The 16,692-nt window shown below is 44.0% G+C and overlaps 1 protein-coding gene and 1 long non-coding RNA gene across 5 annotated transcripts in view; one reads left to right on the top strand and one right to left on the bottom strand.

The window, feature by feature from the left end:
* GALNT9 (polypeptide N-acetylgalactosaminyltransferase 9) overlaps positions 1-16,692 on the top strand; it is a 699,106-nt gene that overhangs the window by 407,480 nt on the left and 274,934 nt on the right. The gene's annotated exons all lie outside the window — the stretch shown is intronic.
* LOC120386304 lies at positions 8,085-15,850 on the bottom strand. Its single transcript, XR_005589641.1, has 3 exons — positions 15,713-15,850; positions 9,500-9,540; positions 8,085-8,164 (listed from the first exon to the last, which is right to left on the bottom strand). It is a non-coding gene; the product is annotated as an uncharacterized LOC120386304 (long non-coding RNA).

Raw genomic sequence — 16,692 nt, 5'->3', positions numbered from 1 at the left:
CGTGTTTGCAGAGTTGGGGCTTACCCAAGGATCTGGATCAATATTTGTTGTAAAGAAATGGAGTGTCTTCCCTCTCAGTGGGAGACATTCCAGTTAATGCAATTGCTCGGCTGTAGCTCAACTGCTTTTCATGCACGAAGCCCTCAGGCTGCCATTTCATTTCTCAGCTAGGACCTTAAAGAACATTGTAGTGAGATAGAGTTGTAGGGAAAATTATATATAGCACTGAAATTATACAACTCTTATCATGGCTTCTTTAAAGGATTATTTTAATTTAATGGGTCAAGCAGATTAACTGATATACTAGGATGCAAGACCCCAAATGGAGCTATTGGCTTTTGTTACGTCCACAGTATCAGCACCAGATACCTTTTAAAATGATTTACTTGCCAGGAAAATGTTTGTAATGGGGACGCTGCATGTTATTTTGATGGGATTATTTAAACTAGCAGTGGCAGTGCTAGCTAACTAACATTCCGGTAATGAAATATTCCACCTCCTGTTCATCCTATAGATCCAGAAAGAAATGCATTTCGATGAGGCTTACAACACAGCATATGAACTTTTACAGTGATTAGAAATGAAATCACCTCCGGAGATGTAGCTCAGTACCGTGGTTTGTTTTATTCTCCAGCTGTTTGAATCTCCTCTCTCTAATATATTGGTTGTTTTTCCCGCATTGTAGTAGACACCTGTGTTTATTTTTTAACACATATATCAGCAATTTCAGCATAATGCGCTCATGCTAAGGAGGTTTGAACAACACAGTATTTGACTGGGGAAGATATTTATACTATGAAGTCTGAATATTCAGAGGCACAGCCTTTGCTGGAGTAAATCAGTTATAGCTCTATTTACTTTCACCAGTCTATACCAGCTGCGGATCTTGGTATTCTGACCTGTTGGAATTTGGAACAATTTATAATGCTGCCTTTGCACTTAAATGTCATCAGTGGATCTCAAAGCTCTGTGCAGATGCTAATTAATCAAGTCCCATGTGTGATTGGTAAGTATTATTTAGCTAGGGCTGGTCAAATACTGGGTTTTTGATTAAACCAAATATGTCCACAGAAATTGACTACTTGTTCTCTGATATGTTTTTCTTTTTTTATTGGAAAAAAACAAACATTTTCAGCTGAAAAGCAAACATTTTAGTTTGGGGCCAAAGCTTTTTTGTTTTTGTTTTTTTGCTGAAGCCTTGAATTTTTGCTGGAAAACTTTGACAATTTCCATGCGAGAGAAACAAACCCGTTTTCCAACCAGTTCTAATTTTGAGTTTAGTGCACATGAGGAAACTGGGGCATGGGGCAGTTAGGTACCTTGCTTAAAGTAGTGCAGAATTCAGAATAAAACCCAGAGCTCTGAGCTCAACTCGTCTGCTTTAAACATGAGTCCATCCTTCATCTTTGGATACAGTAGAAGAAAAAAGGAGTTACATAGATTACATGATGCACTGTCTGATTCCAGCTCTTGACTGGCTGGAATGCTCTTGTGAGACTTTGAAACCTCCCTCTGCCCCTGTATCCTGTGCGCTGCGTGGGCATGCTTCCAGGAATGGGGAAGACAAATGTTTCCTGCTAACGACTTGGAAGCATTTGCCTCACTAATAGGATAGATGCTCTACTTAGGAACTCATTTATTCAGCTCTTGTGTTTCTAGTTCATACAGGAATGTAATGAATGATTGGCCATGTGCTCAGGAAAAAATAATGCAAGACAGTTTAAGGACTTGGTTCTCCCCTGACTTGCACGTCGGGCAGTCAGTTACACCTGTGCAAAGTAGATGTACAACAACATGGGAGGGATTCTGCTCTTAGCCCCTGTTCCCTGCATGCTGCTTCTCAAGCGGCTGGGGAGAATGTCCGCCCCCAGGGCAGACATGGCCCTATGCAAACCACAGCATAAGGGGTGTGTCAGGGGTCAGCCTGGCCTGGCCTGCCTTACACTAGGAGCAATTGGCACTGGGGAGGCTGTTGTAACTTAAAACAGCCCCCGTCCCAGCTGCCTAAGTTGCTTCTTAGGCACTTCAGCTCCTGCAGCAGCTGAAGTGGGAGGGGGCAAAGAGGGCTTTACCGCTCCCTTTGTTCCCCTGCCCCGGGGTACCCTTCTGTGCTGCACCTTCTGGAAGTGCAGCACGTTGCCTGAGCCTGCCAGTCTGCATTTCGCATCCAATTTTGGGCACAGGCTGGTGCAAGGCAGGTGAGAATAGGGTCATCAGATCCACCGGTGTAAACGGATAAAGTTGGTGGAGCTGATTTGCGACAGCCGCAGACCCTTAGCAGGAGAAAGTCAGAGTTTGAGTGAATGTTACTTTTCTGGTGTGACCTTGTTTTAAGGGAACAGTGTAACTTTGTCGCCTGCTTGGGTGCCCTGAATTGCTCCGCAAGAGAAGGGGATGGCATGGAGGTGAGGGCAGGGATAGTGATGGAGGGAGGGTGTATTTTTAATAATGGCATTTCATTTAATAGCTGCTGTAGCGATGTAGGATAACATAGAGGAATGAGGTTGGAGGGGAATATAATCCTCATTTTACAGATTGCAAATTGCAGCATGGAGACTAAGTGACTTGCCCAAGATCACACACAGGTTCATGGCAATTGGACTCAATTCTCTTGAGTCCCAAGTCCAGTGCATTAACCACAAATCCCCCCCCATTCTACCACTAAGTTCCAGTAACAGTAATGAGTCAGAGTGGGACTCAGCCTATTGCAGGGCAGCACTGGTAAGCCCTGTTCCGCTGAGTATCTGCACTGGTGCTCCCCACTTTGCACCGGATCGTGTGGGAGAGGAGCTGGATGAGTACAGGGGCCAAAGAGGGTTCAGGCCATGATTGGAGCCGAGCCAGCCTCAGTGGGGAAGCAACCAGCAACCGGCTAAAGGGCGGCTGTAAGGCGCAATGGGGTGGCATGGAAGGAAGAGCTGTGACTGAGTCTCAGTTCCTTTCCCAGTCAGCTCAACTATGTGCTAACTCTTAGGGAGGGCACTGAGCAAAAGCTCATTCCAGGCCAGGATTAACCCCGAGTTGAGCGTCCCTTTCCATTAAACCTGATGTTTGCCAGAAACTCCAAACAAGGCAGGAAATATGCTGTGGGCCCAGAATAAAAGCCCATCTTTAAAATGATATCAGTAGCATCTGATTTATGAAAAATGTATAAATGTGATTTGGGAACAGCTTGTGCTTTCACACTAAATAAAATGAGAAGACAGAAGAGGGAACTCAAATGTGTATGAGCATACTCATGTATACAAATGACTGTCATAAATCTTTTTGCGTGATTGCTTTGCTTTGTGGCATGTCTTAGGGGAATCCCACAGGGGAAAAAAACTAACCCTACAATTCAGGAGAACGGCAAGAAAGGAAAAGAAAATGGATTTGCAGATGTAATTATGCAATTCATGTAGAACGTACTTGGTCTGCTAATCGGGATGGGGAAAAAAATCACCAAAATCTAGACAATGCTGCGGATATAAGTGAATTCAATTAACAGCCCAGACTGGATGAAACTGACTCAGTTTTGACAAATGCATGCCTAGCTCTACAGAAGAAGGGGAATTAAAAGGTGTGCACAAGCCAATCATGTTGCATCTGGCACAAGTTAAGAAAGAAAACACCAGCAACACCATCACAGGACCTAACCAGATCAGCCACAACATCACCGGTTCATTCACCTGCACGTCCACCAATGTAATATATGCCATCATATGCCAGCAATGCCCCTCTGCTATGTACATCGGCCAAACTGGACAGTCTATAAGGAAAAGGATAAATGGACACAAATCAGACATTAGGAATGGCAATATACAAAAACCTGTAGGAGAACACTTCAACCTCCCTGGCCACACAATAGCAGATTTTAAGGTGGCCATCCTACAGCAAAAAAACTTTAGGACCAGACTTCAAAGAGAAACTGCTGAGCTCCAGTTCATCTGCAAATTTGACACCATCAGATTAGGACTAAACAAAGACTGTGAATGGCTTGCCAATTACAGAACCAGTTTCTCCTCCCTTGGTTTTCACACCTCAGCTGCTGGAACAGGGCCTCATCCTCCCTGATTGATCTAACCTCGTTATCTCTAGCTTGCTTCTTGCTTGCATATATATACACACCTGCCCCTGGAAATTTCCACTGCTTGCATCCGAAGAAGTGGGTGTTCACCCACGAAAGCTCATGCTGCAAAACGTCTGTTAGTCTATAAGGTGCCACAGGATTCTTTGCTGCTTCTACAGAACCAGACTAACATGGCTACCCCTCTGATACAAAGAAATACAATAAGCCGAAACACTATGGAAAATAAACAGCCAGACTGTAGCGTTTAGACCCTGGCATTGTGGTCAGCTCATTGTTGCTCACTGCCCCAGGGAAAACTCAGAGAGGCTGTTTGCCATCACCAAGCTGCCCAGCCCCGTCTGCGGCATCTTTCTTTATGCGTAGCCCTGCTCTGCCTCTCTTGAGCAGACAGTCTAAAGGGCTGCGACCAGAAATCCTGGGTTCTTTTACACCTCTACTACCGACCAGCTCTAAAGATACGTTGTGCTGTACAGAGATTGGGCCCGATTCTGCAAGTTCACTCATGTGAGGAGTCTCACTGAAGTGAGCAGAAAGAGCAGAAATGAGGGGTGCTCCTGTGATTAATAGGTTTGCCGAATTGGCCCTATTTAGGCATAGCAACATGCCTATGAACCAGGTAAATAATATTTATTAGAGCTGGCTGACTATTTTATTAGAATATTTGCAAATGTGTGCTCGAGTAATAAGCAAGCATTCACTTTGATGTATTTAGGGGCCTTTCCTGCGAGCCTTGGTACATGTACTTTTGGTTGGTTTGCTACAACGTGCATATAAGATGAAAGGCTCACAGCTGGTCTTGTACTTGTGGTCCCATGAAATTGACTTAAATATCACCAGTGACTTAATCAAGCCGTTCTCTTCCCCTTTATAAAATGTCACTCATCCGTTCCGCCCTTCGTATTGTGCATGGCTGGCCAGCTGCATGCTTCCATCTGCAGGCTTCTGCTCTTGTACGCTCAGGTCTCCCTGTGAGACCAGCTTCCGCTGGTGCTTTAAGAGCAGCCCAAACATCCGTAAACGCGTAACTCTTTCGATGGTCTTTCCATCAGCTCTCATGTCCAGAGCAAGAAACAGCACTGAAAAGCTTCTGCCGTCTCCTTTGTTTTCTGTTGTCAGGCTGTAAGTGTCAGATGAAGGCAAAGCAGAGAAGACGGTAGAGCTGATATTGGGTGAGGGGAGCCAGATCCTCAGCTGGTGTCAACTGATGTAATTATTTTGAAGTCACTGGAACGATGCCGATTTACACCAGCTGAGGACCTGGCCCTAGAGGTTAAAAAAATAAGGGGAGGGGGGAAGAGGGAGGAATTGGTGGGATTTCTTTTGTTCCCCTCCCCCATTTCTTCATCAAAATTCAAAGAAATATTTTGGTCCTCTCTGCTGGTGGCAGTTTTTGAAGGAGGAACCAGATTTTCATAACACCAGACACCTCCACAATGGCCTGCTGGTTCCAAGGTCAGTTCCCCCAGCCAAAGAAGCCCTTGTGTAAGAGAAATAAAGAGTAACGTCCAGCAGACACAAGCATAGCGCAGATGAGCATGCAGTGTGGATGAATGGGGGCTCCCTTTGGACTCACCTTGCAGAGTGGCTGTCCAGGGACCTTACGGATTTGGGTACTAATCCTAACGGTGGCAATGTGGAGGCTGCACCACCACTGAAGTGAATGCAGCCTCTGTTGAAAGGACTTGGTTAAGTTCATGCTCATGTCAGGCTACCTGTGGGCTGCACTGATACCCGGCATGAATATTGTGGCCAAGTGGAATGTTTTGCGCTAAATGGAAAGCATGTACCATTGCTTCAGACAACAGAGCTGCAGGAGGAGAAATGGGTCGTTTCTTTCTATAAAAGGCATTTTGCAGCCACTGGGAAATAATTCTTAAGGGACTGTGGGAAAGGGGGAAAGGTGCAGCTGAGTTACGCATTGAACGGTGGCAGTGCTGACAAAAATTGCTTGCTCTAAATTTGAGAGACACGTATTTTAAGTTGTTGTCCATCCCTCATGCTGGTTGGGCTGTTGGGCTAATTATTGTTGACGTGTTTAATGCCTGTGCTCAGCAGCCTGAAGAACGGAGCATAGAAATTGTGCCATAAACGAGTAAACTGTTCTTGCTGCTGTCGTCCTCTGATTTCTGTTTTGTATGTGAGATTAGTAGCTGGGTGCAGCAGGACACAGTAGGTTATCTTCTGATACTGCACCTCCGTCTGATCTGCCCTTGGCTCAGGCCTCCTGTCACTGCTGTTGGGAGCTGGCTTTTCTGGAATTTAACTGGCCACAGGTTAATATGGTAGAGTAGCATTGTACTCCTATGATTGTTTTGTTGTTCTTTATTCAGCACAAACAGTGTGTGCTGAGTGCTGTACAGAACAAACAAGAGTCATGAGCCCTACTTATAGAGATGATCCCTTATAATCTAAAGGCCTGATCCTGACCCCATCATACCTCCAGATGTAGTGCTTGCTCCCATTGGTGCTGCTTTTGGTTTCAGGTACTACTCTGAGTAGTAAGTGTTTGCAGGATCAGGCTTTAAGCAGCTGCAGGCACATTGGCCAACTCTATGGCTGGCCCAAACCCAGAGGGGAAATGCCATGAAAATTTTGTCATTTCCCTGGTGGTTTTCCAAATTCCAAAGATTTGAAAAATTTCATCCAGTCTTACTGTGATCCAGATTTCGCGTGGCAGCTCATTTTCTATCCCTGGTAATGGTTTTCACTGTAAGCCTGAGCTAGCATAGGCCTGGAAGCATATCAGAATTCGAGCCCGTTGGTCGGGTTCTCTTCTGCTTTGCCCTTTGTCTCTTACCCCTGTGCCAAGTGGGTGCAAAATGCAACCCAGTCAGCACAGAAGCACTTGGCCCAGTAGTGAATGAACTTTGCAAGATACAAGGAAGGCAGTGGAGAACATGTCCCTGTTTTTCTGTGGGGACCATGCATGGATGTGTGCCTCACAAAATAGAAGCTTAATGTGAGTCATGTATTTGTCATTTTCCATTGGGAGATTGATGCTTTCTTTATAGCTCCCTGCCTACAGGAGAACTGTGGTTGCAGAACGTTTCATGGAACGAAAGACTGCTGAACAAAAGGCGAAAGTAAGAGACAATTTCGCAGCTGATGAGCAAGGGATTCAGCCATCTGAATTTTTCTTTTAATAAATAACAATCACCATCCCCTAATCAAAGAGCACGTCTGTTGAATAAACCTGCAGCCCCCTGATGATGCTTTTTCTAGTCAACAACAAGAAACAAGCGCTACATTGTTTGATATTTATAAGGTACCCCAATCATAGCTTCACTTCCAGGAGGGGGCAAATACATTTATCAAGCGATTGATGCTTTTGTGCTGTTATTATGATAAATGTTTCCATCAATTACACCAGTGTGCTCAGACTGCAAGAAGCAGGAAGAGCAGAACATTGCTGCCTGATCAGAATGACAATGAAACAATGTGTATTTCTCCCTTTATCCATTGTATTGGTAAGCAGGGCTCCCTAATTACATTAATTTGTTTGGATAAGGCAATAGCTTAGGAAATTTTGGTTTGTTAACACAGTGGCTGTAATGAACACTCATACTTTGGTAAACATGGCATCATTCGTCCCTGAGCTGGGCCAGATTCAGCTCTGGTGGAGGTAGGTGTGCAGTCCCATTGACTTCAGTGGAGTTACACCAGCTTACGCAGAGCTGAATGTAGCTGACTGCGTGAATAACAGCTCAAATAGCACTGTGCTGCAGGCACTGCAACACACACATGGATTGACACATTACATACTGACTGCACTTTGGCAGGGCTAATGCAGGTTACATTTAGGAACCTCACTACCTCTCCGCTTACATTTGTGTGCATCTCAGGAAAATGCAGGTGTATGAATAGCTGCAGCTTTGAGGCCCTTTTGTTCGTTTCTGATTTTGAAATGTTGAGGTTAATTGTTTCTTTCAGCCCATTTCTGGAGATCATGCTGCCACTTCTTCCAGGGCCTGATAGAAGCACCTGGTTTTGGTTTGATCCTTAGTTAGGAACCAGTCTCACCTCTCTTTTCTTCCTGTGCATCATACCCCCTTCCTTAGCAAGTTGTATAATTAATGCTTTCTGACAAGGGGCCATCTATAGAAAAATATCAATACATTTCTGAGTTATGCTGTGTCACAGCTAAGTATTATCATTTCTTTAGTATGTTACAAAGGTGGGGTAAGCATCGTTACCCTCATTTTACAGATGGGTGGAGGAGTTTATTGGGGCATAATGGAAACATATACCTCCCTACCTCCTTTTTTCACCTACTATAATATTTTGAGCCATTGGATCTTATTTGATATTTTGTTCTGTGAGAAGGTCTTTTTTCCAACTCGTCCCACTTTTTGCAATTAAGTACATTTAAAATAAAAAAGATAATTGGGGGAGAATACAAAGTCATCACCTATCTCTATAGAGACAACTCATGCCGTTATTTATATCTGTGCAAAGTGGCTGTAAAACACCACCCAATCAGAATAGTAGCATTTTGCATTCCCTTTGCATGAGTTTCAATGACAATGCCTGGTAGGTAGCACATTTTCAAGTGTGACCTCAATATTTGAGTACCTCCATTTTTGGTTATACCACTCAGACAGCTTGGGTTTGATTGCACAGGTGGGTCAAACCTCTGCGGCTCCCGCTGAATTCAACTACAGCTGTGAACGTTCAGCCCCTTTGGAAAACGGGGCTCACGGTATCTCAGGTTGGGCTCCCAAAAGTTAAGCACCCAGAATTGGAGGCCGCTTTTGAAATGTTGGCCCATAGGGTGAGGTGGTTTGAATAGGGGACTGAGACTCGATCTCCTTGGATTCTGTTTTCTGCTGTTCCACTGACTTGCCGTTTGACTGTGAGTGAGTCGTATATGTACAGCTAGAGAAATGAGTACCGGGTACATTAGCCAGACAGATTGCTTTATTCTTCTCCTAACTTTCCACTCAGCTCATTATCAGAAATACATATAGACAGCTACTCAGGGAGGCAACTGAACAGAGGAAGCGATCTGTGTTAAAACTGGGAAGCAGAATGTGGGTACTTTGGTTAGTTGAGAACCACGCTGAAAAGGGAGTAAAACAGGTATGAAACAAGCCCTTTGGGATTTCAAGCTGAGTAAATGACGAGTTATCCAGGAACATAAAGAAGTATCTACTATGCATTTTATGGCACCGAGACCCTTTGTTAGGCTATAATTTGAGACTACATGAGAATACTTGATGAAGGTCTATAAAGATGAAATACATCATTCTTCCCTTTATCTTTTTGAAGCAGTCTCCTTTTGTCCAGGGTTCCTATTTCTATATGGGATGATGTCCCCCACTTTTTTTAGATTCATATACACTTTTCTAAATCTTTTGAGGGAATAATTAAGCACATTACACAGGAAAAATAAAAAAGATTGACTAGCTCCTCATGGGCACACGCCATTACCTTGAAGGGAGCTATGCTGCTTTGCCTCAGTGGATCTGGCCCTGTAAAACAAAAGTAGGACAGCAGTGTGGTTTATATTGGAGTATATTGGATTTTAGAGGTCAACAAAATGACCAAGAAAGAAAAAGCTTTAGTAATAGGACCCTTGCTGTTCCCCTTTGACCATGACGTACTGTTGAGCCATTGGCGTGTTATGGTGACATATGAATGTGTCACTGGTGAAATGCCAGGAAACACGAGTGAGGAATACTTTCTATTAAAATATAGTGGTGTAATATGGTATAAAACACAGAGCTATTATTCAAGGTGAAAACCCGAGAAAAACTCTTCATTTGTTTTTAGCGGGAAACAATTGAATTCAGTCTGAATCAGGTACTTAATCCAGAGCGGTCATAAATCATAGAAGTGGAGAATTAAGTTTCAATTGACTTTCTTGACCTTGAACATCAAACAAGAGCCACTTGAAAAATGGAAGTATTCTGCAATCTAAAATTCAAATACATGGCAGTCAATATGTTTACCAGGGGCTTTGGATGTTCAGGGTCCTGTGTGTAAATGCCTAATACATTTGTGTGCAAGAACCAGTTTTTTGTCAAGGGAGTTAGCAGAATCAGCTGACTGATGCTACTGTGTTAGCTGGAAGAGACGACGTCTGAGCAGAAAATGAATGAAAAAATGATCTTACAAATTCATAAATGTTATACTGTTCTTTGGTGTTTCCAGCTCTTATTTATCAAAATGAGAAATGGCTGGGCCTGGAACAGTTTAGGCATCATACATACATGTGCCATAGCTACTTATACTCGTGTAAACTGAGCATATTGATATTCCATTAGACAAAGCTATAGTGAGGTTTCTTTTTCACATATTTTTTTTCTTTTGCTGTTGTATTCTTCATTTTCAGCAGGTATGGAAAGTTTGTTCCTCTTCTAATCGTGTGAGTTGCTTCCCTGAAAGCAAAAATAATGGAGTGCCACAAGCTTTTTGTCTGGACATTTTTCATACTTGTTAAAGGAACCTAGTAAATAACAGACTATATTTCTTTGCTCTCTCCAGTTGAGAAGTGACTAAACTTAAACTTCCTTATTTCTGAAACTGGAAAAAGGTCGGAGGTATCTGTCCATAGAATTGTGTCACTCCTGTGTGATGATATTTTTGGGGAGCACTTTTTTGGTCTGTTTTTTCTCTTATGGCAAGCTAGAACTTACCCTCACATTTGGAAAGTTAGAGACTGGTGTTTTATAATGTAATCTGAATGCAAAATACTTCGGGATGTCACGAATTGCTCTCCATCTTTTCAGTGCTCTTTCTCTTAATATTGCCTTCAGTGGCTTGAATGTGTTCCCATGGCCCCCAGAAGGCTACAGCAATTTCTTTATTAGTAGTATTAGTAATGTGGTAATGCCTAGGGACCCCAATCACAGACTGTACTAGGCCCTGTGTAAGCATGTAACAAATGGATGGTCCTTGCCCTGAGTTGCTTACAATCTAGATCAGTTCTTCCAGTTTATTTTCTATCCATCTGTGTAAACTTAATCAAGGGCTAACTTAATTGGTTCTTCCTTGTGTGAAATGATTGGGCCATCTCTCCGTTTTGGTATGAAGACTGGGAAAGTTCACCTCAGGAGCTAATCTCCGAGGGCCAGATCCTTAGCTGCTGGAAATTGGCAGGTCTCCTTTGCTTCAGTGGTGGCAGAATTGGACCCTGGGTGTGAAAACAAGTGCTGGAGGCATTTTAAAGACGTGCGTTCGGGGAGCTATTCATAACTATCAATATTCATATCAAACTGACCGAAAAAAGATGGAGCAAAAAATTTTTAAAACCGAGGAAAAGAAATAAAAAGAACTCGATGAAAGGAAAAAAAATTGCTTTTTAATTGGGCTGTGCATTTTGTCTGTAATAATTTCCTAATTCACCATAAATAGAGCAACGGGTGTGTATAATGTCTTCTCGAGAATCAGCAGCTTTCCCTTAACATACCTGGGTCTATCTGTCTGACAGTCATTCGCCGCCGTCCTGGCTAATTATCAGTTAGACCATGGCTAGTAGGTGAGGAAGGATTCTTGTGGAACAACTAGTTCTTCCTGCTGCCTTAGGACTCAATGCAAAGCTCGCTGACATCAATGTAAAGATTCCCATTAATGTCAGTGGGCTTTTGGCTCAGGCCCCTAAGCCTGGATTGTAATGTACCCTAGCCTATTGTAGGTTTTCGTGTGGGCGGGAGGAGAGGCAGGCTGTCCTTTTCTTCTCTCATTTCTCTTGTAACTTTAAGGGCTTGTCTACACTACAAAATTAAGTCGACTTTATCTAATTTGACCTCGAGCCCCTGAATTAATGAAGTCGATAGTGCGTGGCCACCCCATGCTCATTGTCTCGATGGAGCGTGTCCTCGCTAGCAGCGCCTGCATCGATGCACAAAGCAGTGCATTGTGGGTAGCTATCCCAAAGTACAACTTGCCGCAGTGTGTTTTGGGAAGTTTGTGCAATGCCTCATGGGACCAAAATATCGTCGCAGAGGAGAATGGGAACATTGTGTCGGCATCCCATGATGCACTGTGTTCCCTTCCTGGCCACCCCATGCTCATTGTCTCGATGGAGTGCATCCTCGCTAGCAGCGCCTGATCGATGCACAAAGCAGTGCATCGTGGGTAGCTATCCCAAAGTACAACTTGCCGCAGTGTGTTTTGGGAAGTTTGTGCAATACGTCATGGGACCAAAACATTGTTGCAGGGGAGAATGGGAACATTGCGTTGGCATCCCATGATGCACTGTGCTCCCTCCCTCACATCAACAGCAAACAACCCAGTGGTTTTCATGCCTTAAAGCCGCCATGCGTACGCCATACCCCTAGAAGCATGGAGCCTTCTCAGTTGTGCACTCTTGCTATGAGCATCTCAAACAACTCGCACCTTCTCCTCCAGTATTTTCAGAGCTAAAGTAGGGTCTGCCACGTGGAATATAGCAATGTCCCGCAAGCAACCCTCCTGCAAGCCATTAACAAAACAATTCACAGTTGCTGATGGAAGTCACAGAGCAGCTGCACTCTGTTGAGCACCGTTTCTGGTTCCGTGAAACAAGTACTGACTGGTGGGACCGCATCATTTTGCAGGCATGAGATGACAAGCAGTGGCTGCAGAACTTTTGAATGTGGAAGGCCACCTTCCAGTAACTTGGTGCTGCGCTTTCCCCTACCCTGGAGTTCAGCAACACAAAAATGAGAGCTGCTCTGACTGTGGAGAAGCGAGTGGCAATTGCTGTTTGGAAGCTTGCAATGCCAGACAGTTACCGGTCAGTGGGGAATCAGTTTGGAGTAGATAAATCACTGTTGGAGTTGCTATGCTCAAAGTGTGCAGGGCCATTAATTGACTCCGGCTACGAAGGGTAGTGAGTCTGGGAAATGTGAAAGACATAATGGATAGTTTTGCTGCAATAGGGTTCCCTAATTGTGGTGGGGCGATAGATGGCACACATATCCCCATCTTGGCACCAGACCACCTTGCCAAAGAGTACATAAACCGAAAGGGATACTTTTCAATAGTGTTGCAAGTGCTGGTGAATCACAGGGGGCATTTCACTGACATCACCGTAGAGTGGTCGGGAAAGGTTCATGACGCACACATCTTTAGGAACTCAGGTCTGTTCAAAAAGCTGCACTCACAGACTTTTTTTTCCAGACCACAAAATTAACAGTGACGATGTTGAGATGCCTATAGTTATCTGGTTGGAGCCAGCCTACCCCTTGCTCCCATGGCTCATGAAACCATACACCAGCCGTCTGGACAGCAGTAAGGAACGGTTCAACTATAGGCTCAGCAAGTGCAGAATGGTGGTTGAATGTGCCTTTGGTCATTTTAAAGGGTGCTGGAGAAGTCTACTAACAATGTTGGACCTTAGTGAGGAGAATGTCCCCATGGTTATAGGTGCCTGCTTTGTGCTCCATAATATCTGTGGAGAAAAAAGGAGGGAAATTTTCTACAGGGGTGGGCAGTTGAAACAGATCACATGGCTGCCATTTTGGAGCAGCCAGACACCAGGGCAATAAGAAGAGCACAGCAAGGGGTGCTGCATATCCGTGAGGCTTTGAAAAGCCGTTTCAATAATGAGTCACAGTAATGTGAGCTGCTTGTCTGCATTGTGCTTTCCCAAACCTTCACCTGGCTTGTATCACTGTCCATGTAAAGCCAACCCCTGGCCCAAGCCCACTGCTTCTACTCAATGGTAGTTGTGTGTGCACATATGCCCGCTTAATCTGATAACATAGAACAACTTTACAAAAATATCTATTCATCCATCCTAACTCTTTACAGCACATTTAGATGGATACGTGACCAGCTGCACAAAGGAGGAAAAGGAGCTGTTGAAATAGGCGTATTACTCAGAAAGAATCTGTTGTGTAATATTGTAAAATAATTTCTCTACTTGCAATGTCCGTGGCACATGTTTATCTGGGTAGTCTCATCATCATTATCATTCCTGCATAACAGTATCTAACTCAATGCTTTGTAAACTCTTTTGAGCTACCAGTGGGCCAGTGTAAATTGGCATACTGCCACTGATGTAAATGTATATACATCAGCTGAGGATCCGACCCATCTTGTGCATGCTTTGAAAGGTGCTTCCCTAAAATGAAATGTACTCAGGAAGATCAGACTCAGTACTGTTTATTCAGTTTTCATGCATAAATTTACATTGATGTTGTGTACAATTAATGGCAATTAACTGAATTCACACTTCCACTGCAGAGGATTGTTGCAGCACTAAATCTCTTCCTTCTCTCTAGCTTTTCCAATTATGGTAGCATTGTAATGTTTAATGGCAATCTTCAGTTCACTTATTTTTAGAGTAGGATGTTTAAAAGTAGTCTATTGTATTGTTTTAAGCCTGCCACCGGGTAAATACTATTGTGAAAATTGTCATCTTCTTTCTTATCGCTAATATATTATTGCTAGTATTTGTATTATGGTAGAGGGCCCGGGCCAAGATCAGAGCGTTGTTGTGCTAGGTGCTGTGCACATCTTGCTGATAAGATGTTAAGAAAATTGTTGGTGGGGAGAAAAAGAAATAGGGTGAAATGGAGTTTAGAATCAGCCAGCACCAACCCTGTAGCAATCTGTGGCCCAATCCAACTCCTATGGAGGGCAATGGTAAGACTCCTATTCACTTCAGTGGGTGTTGGATCAGGCTCCTACAGTACAATTTAAGTTTCAGTTTGCTACTGGAAGCATTTTTCATCTCGTTTAGTAATCCAGTGTACATAACTATATATGTAGCATCTTAGTTCAGCAATAGCTAGAACCTTAAGGCTCACAAATCACTTTTCTAAACACAGCAATCAATTCACTCATTGCTAAAATGTAGCCACCTCTGGTGCAGAACAGAGATCACAGCAACAGTGTGCAAGGGTTTAGGACAAGTGAAGACTACCACATCTGACACTGCAAAGCACATGGGGATAAGCAGAAGCTAATTACCCATATTGGAAATTGGCTTGGGAACCAGGACTAACCCCCCCTATTTTGTATAATGTGCCACAGGATCTTAAATGGGCCCAATTGATCATGACCATGTTTTTATAACACACCTGAAAGAGGGTGCCTCCAGCAGCATGGTGCTTCTTGCATCACACTGGTTCAGTACTGGCTCACAAGGGTGAATTATCCACTTCACTCTTTTGTAACACCTAAGAGCTTTCCCATGCAAGTACAGACTAGACCCAGTCCTGCTTAGTTGTTAAGATCTGACAAGATGACAGCCCCAGATGTTATGTCTGCAGACAAATCAAAGATTGACTTGAATTTATTGTATTCACTTACTTTTATCTGGTACCAACTACTCTATATCCAATCTACTTTAGACTCTATTGCAGAGTCCATTAGATTCTTCTGTATTAAGCCGGCCACCTCTAGCTCTACCCTGCCCTATTCCAATTCATGCTCTGGTTTCTCTTACTTATATACAAAGAATCATGCTATTTCATGTGACAGACAATTACTGTTTCAAGAAAATTCCCCTAACCTTTCGTCAAAAGTTGAGTAACCTTAGTCTATCACCCAAGTTTTCCTTTAGCATTTATTCTGGCAAGGTACCTTATTAATTGCATTGAGCAATGCATACTAACAAGCAGTAATGCTTGCCACATGTAGTGTTCCATTTGTTAAATAGCAGTTGAAACCCCTGTTTTAAATAAATGTAGAGTTGGTCAAAAGACTTACAGTGACAGTCTTGAAAACCTGTTAACCCGTGAAACAGGCGTGGGGCCTGATTCTGTGCAGTCCTACGCTGGGGTCAATCAGAAGTAACTCCACTGAATTCAGCGGAGGTAAACCAGTTTAAATGTGAGTGAGAGAGCAGATTCAGACACACAAGTAGAGCAGCTGCCATTCTAGCTTCCTGACATGGAGGGGCCAGTCTAAGAATGGAAAGTTCAGTTCAGATTCCATGGCCATTCAGTCCTTGACTTCTGTTCTGAGACTGCTCACATCAGCCCCCACTGTGACTCGGGACTGAGACTACCACCTTGTTCCACGTAGGCCACCTGTTAACAGGGACATCTTTGAAGAGGACACTCTACCACCAATCCAAAGGCTAAAGTGGTCTGACCAGCACTAAAACCCCCATAACTCATCACTTGCAACCTGCCAGATGTAAAACACCCAGGGCCAGAGGCTGATCTCTGGCCTGTGTAAATCAGGAATAACTCAACTGAAGTTAATAGAGTTCTGTTGCTGTAAAATGTGTAAGAGTACTGTCAGGCACACATTCTGCATAAAACATGTTTGATAAGAAACTCTCACTATTAGGTGGGAAATATAGGCCTGACTCTTCATTGCCTGCGTGTGGCGGGGTGGGTACCCTGCTCCTGCCCTGAAAGAGTTAAAAGCAGCCCTGGGGAGGGCTGTGGCTGGGAGAAAGCAGCTACTAAGCTGATTGGGGAAGCAGCCGCAGCTGGGCCACGTCCCAATCAGGGCACAGCTGGCCCTTTAAGAGGGCTGGGGCCAGAAGCCAGAGACAGAGAGACTCTAACTTTGAGAGGGGGGGACCTGGCTGCAGAGAGCTGAGAGAAGGTACCTGGAGTGGAGCAGGGCTGGGGGAAGGCTAAGGGAGCTGGGAGCTCCGGCCTGGAAACTCCCCAGGCTGCAGCCTAGTGGAAGGCCAATTAGGTATGGGTGTTGCAGGGGGCAGCCCACGGGTA

The sequence above is a fragment of the Mauremys reevesii genome, linkage group 18, assembly GCF_016161935.1.
Source record: "Mauremys reevesii isolate NIE-2019 linkage group 18, ASM1616193v1, whole genome shotgun sequence".
In the NCBI taxonomy this organism is placed as follows: domain Eukaryota; kingdom Metazoa; phylum Chordata; order Testudines; family Geoemydidae; genus Mauremys; species Mauremys reevesii.
This window is presented reverse-complemented; position numbering and strand designations above follow the sequence as displayed.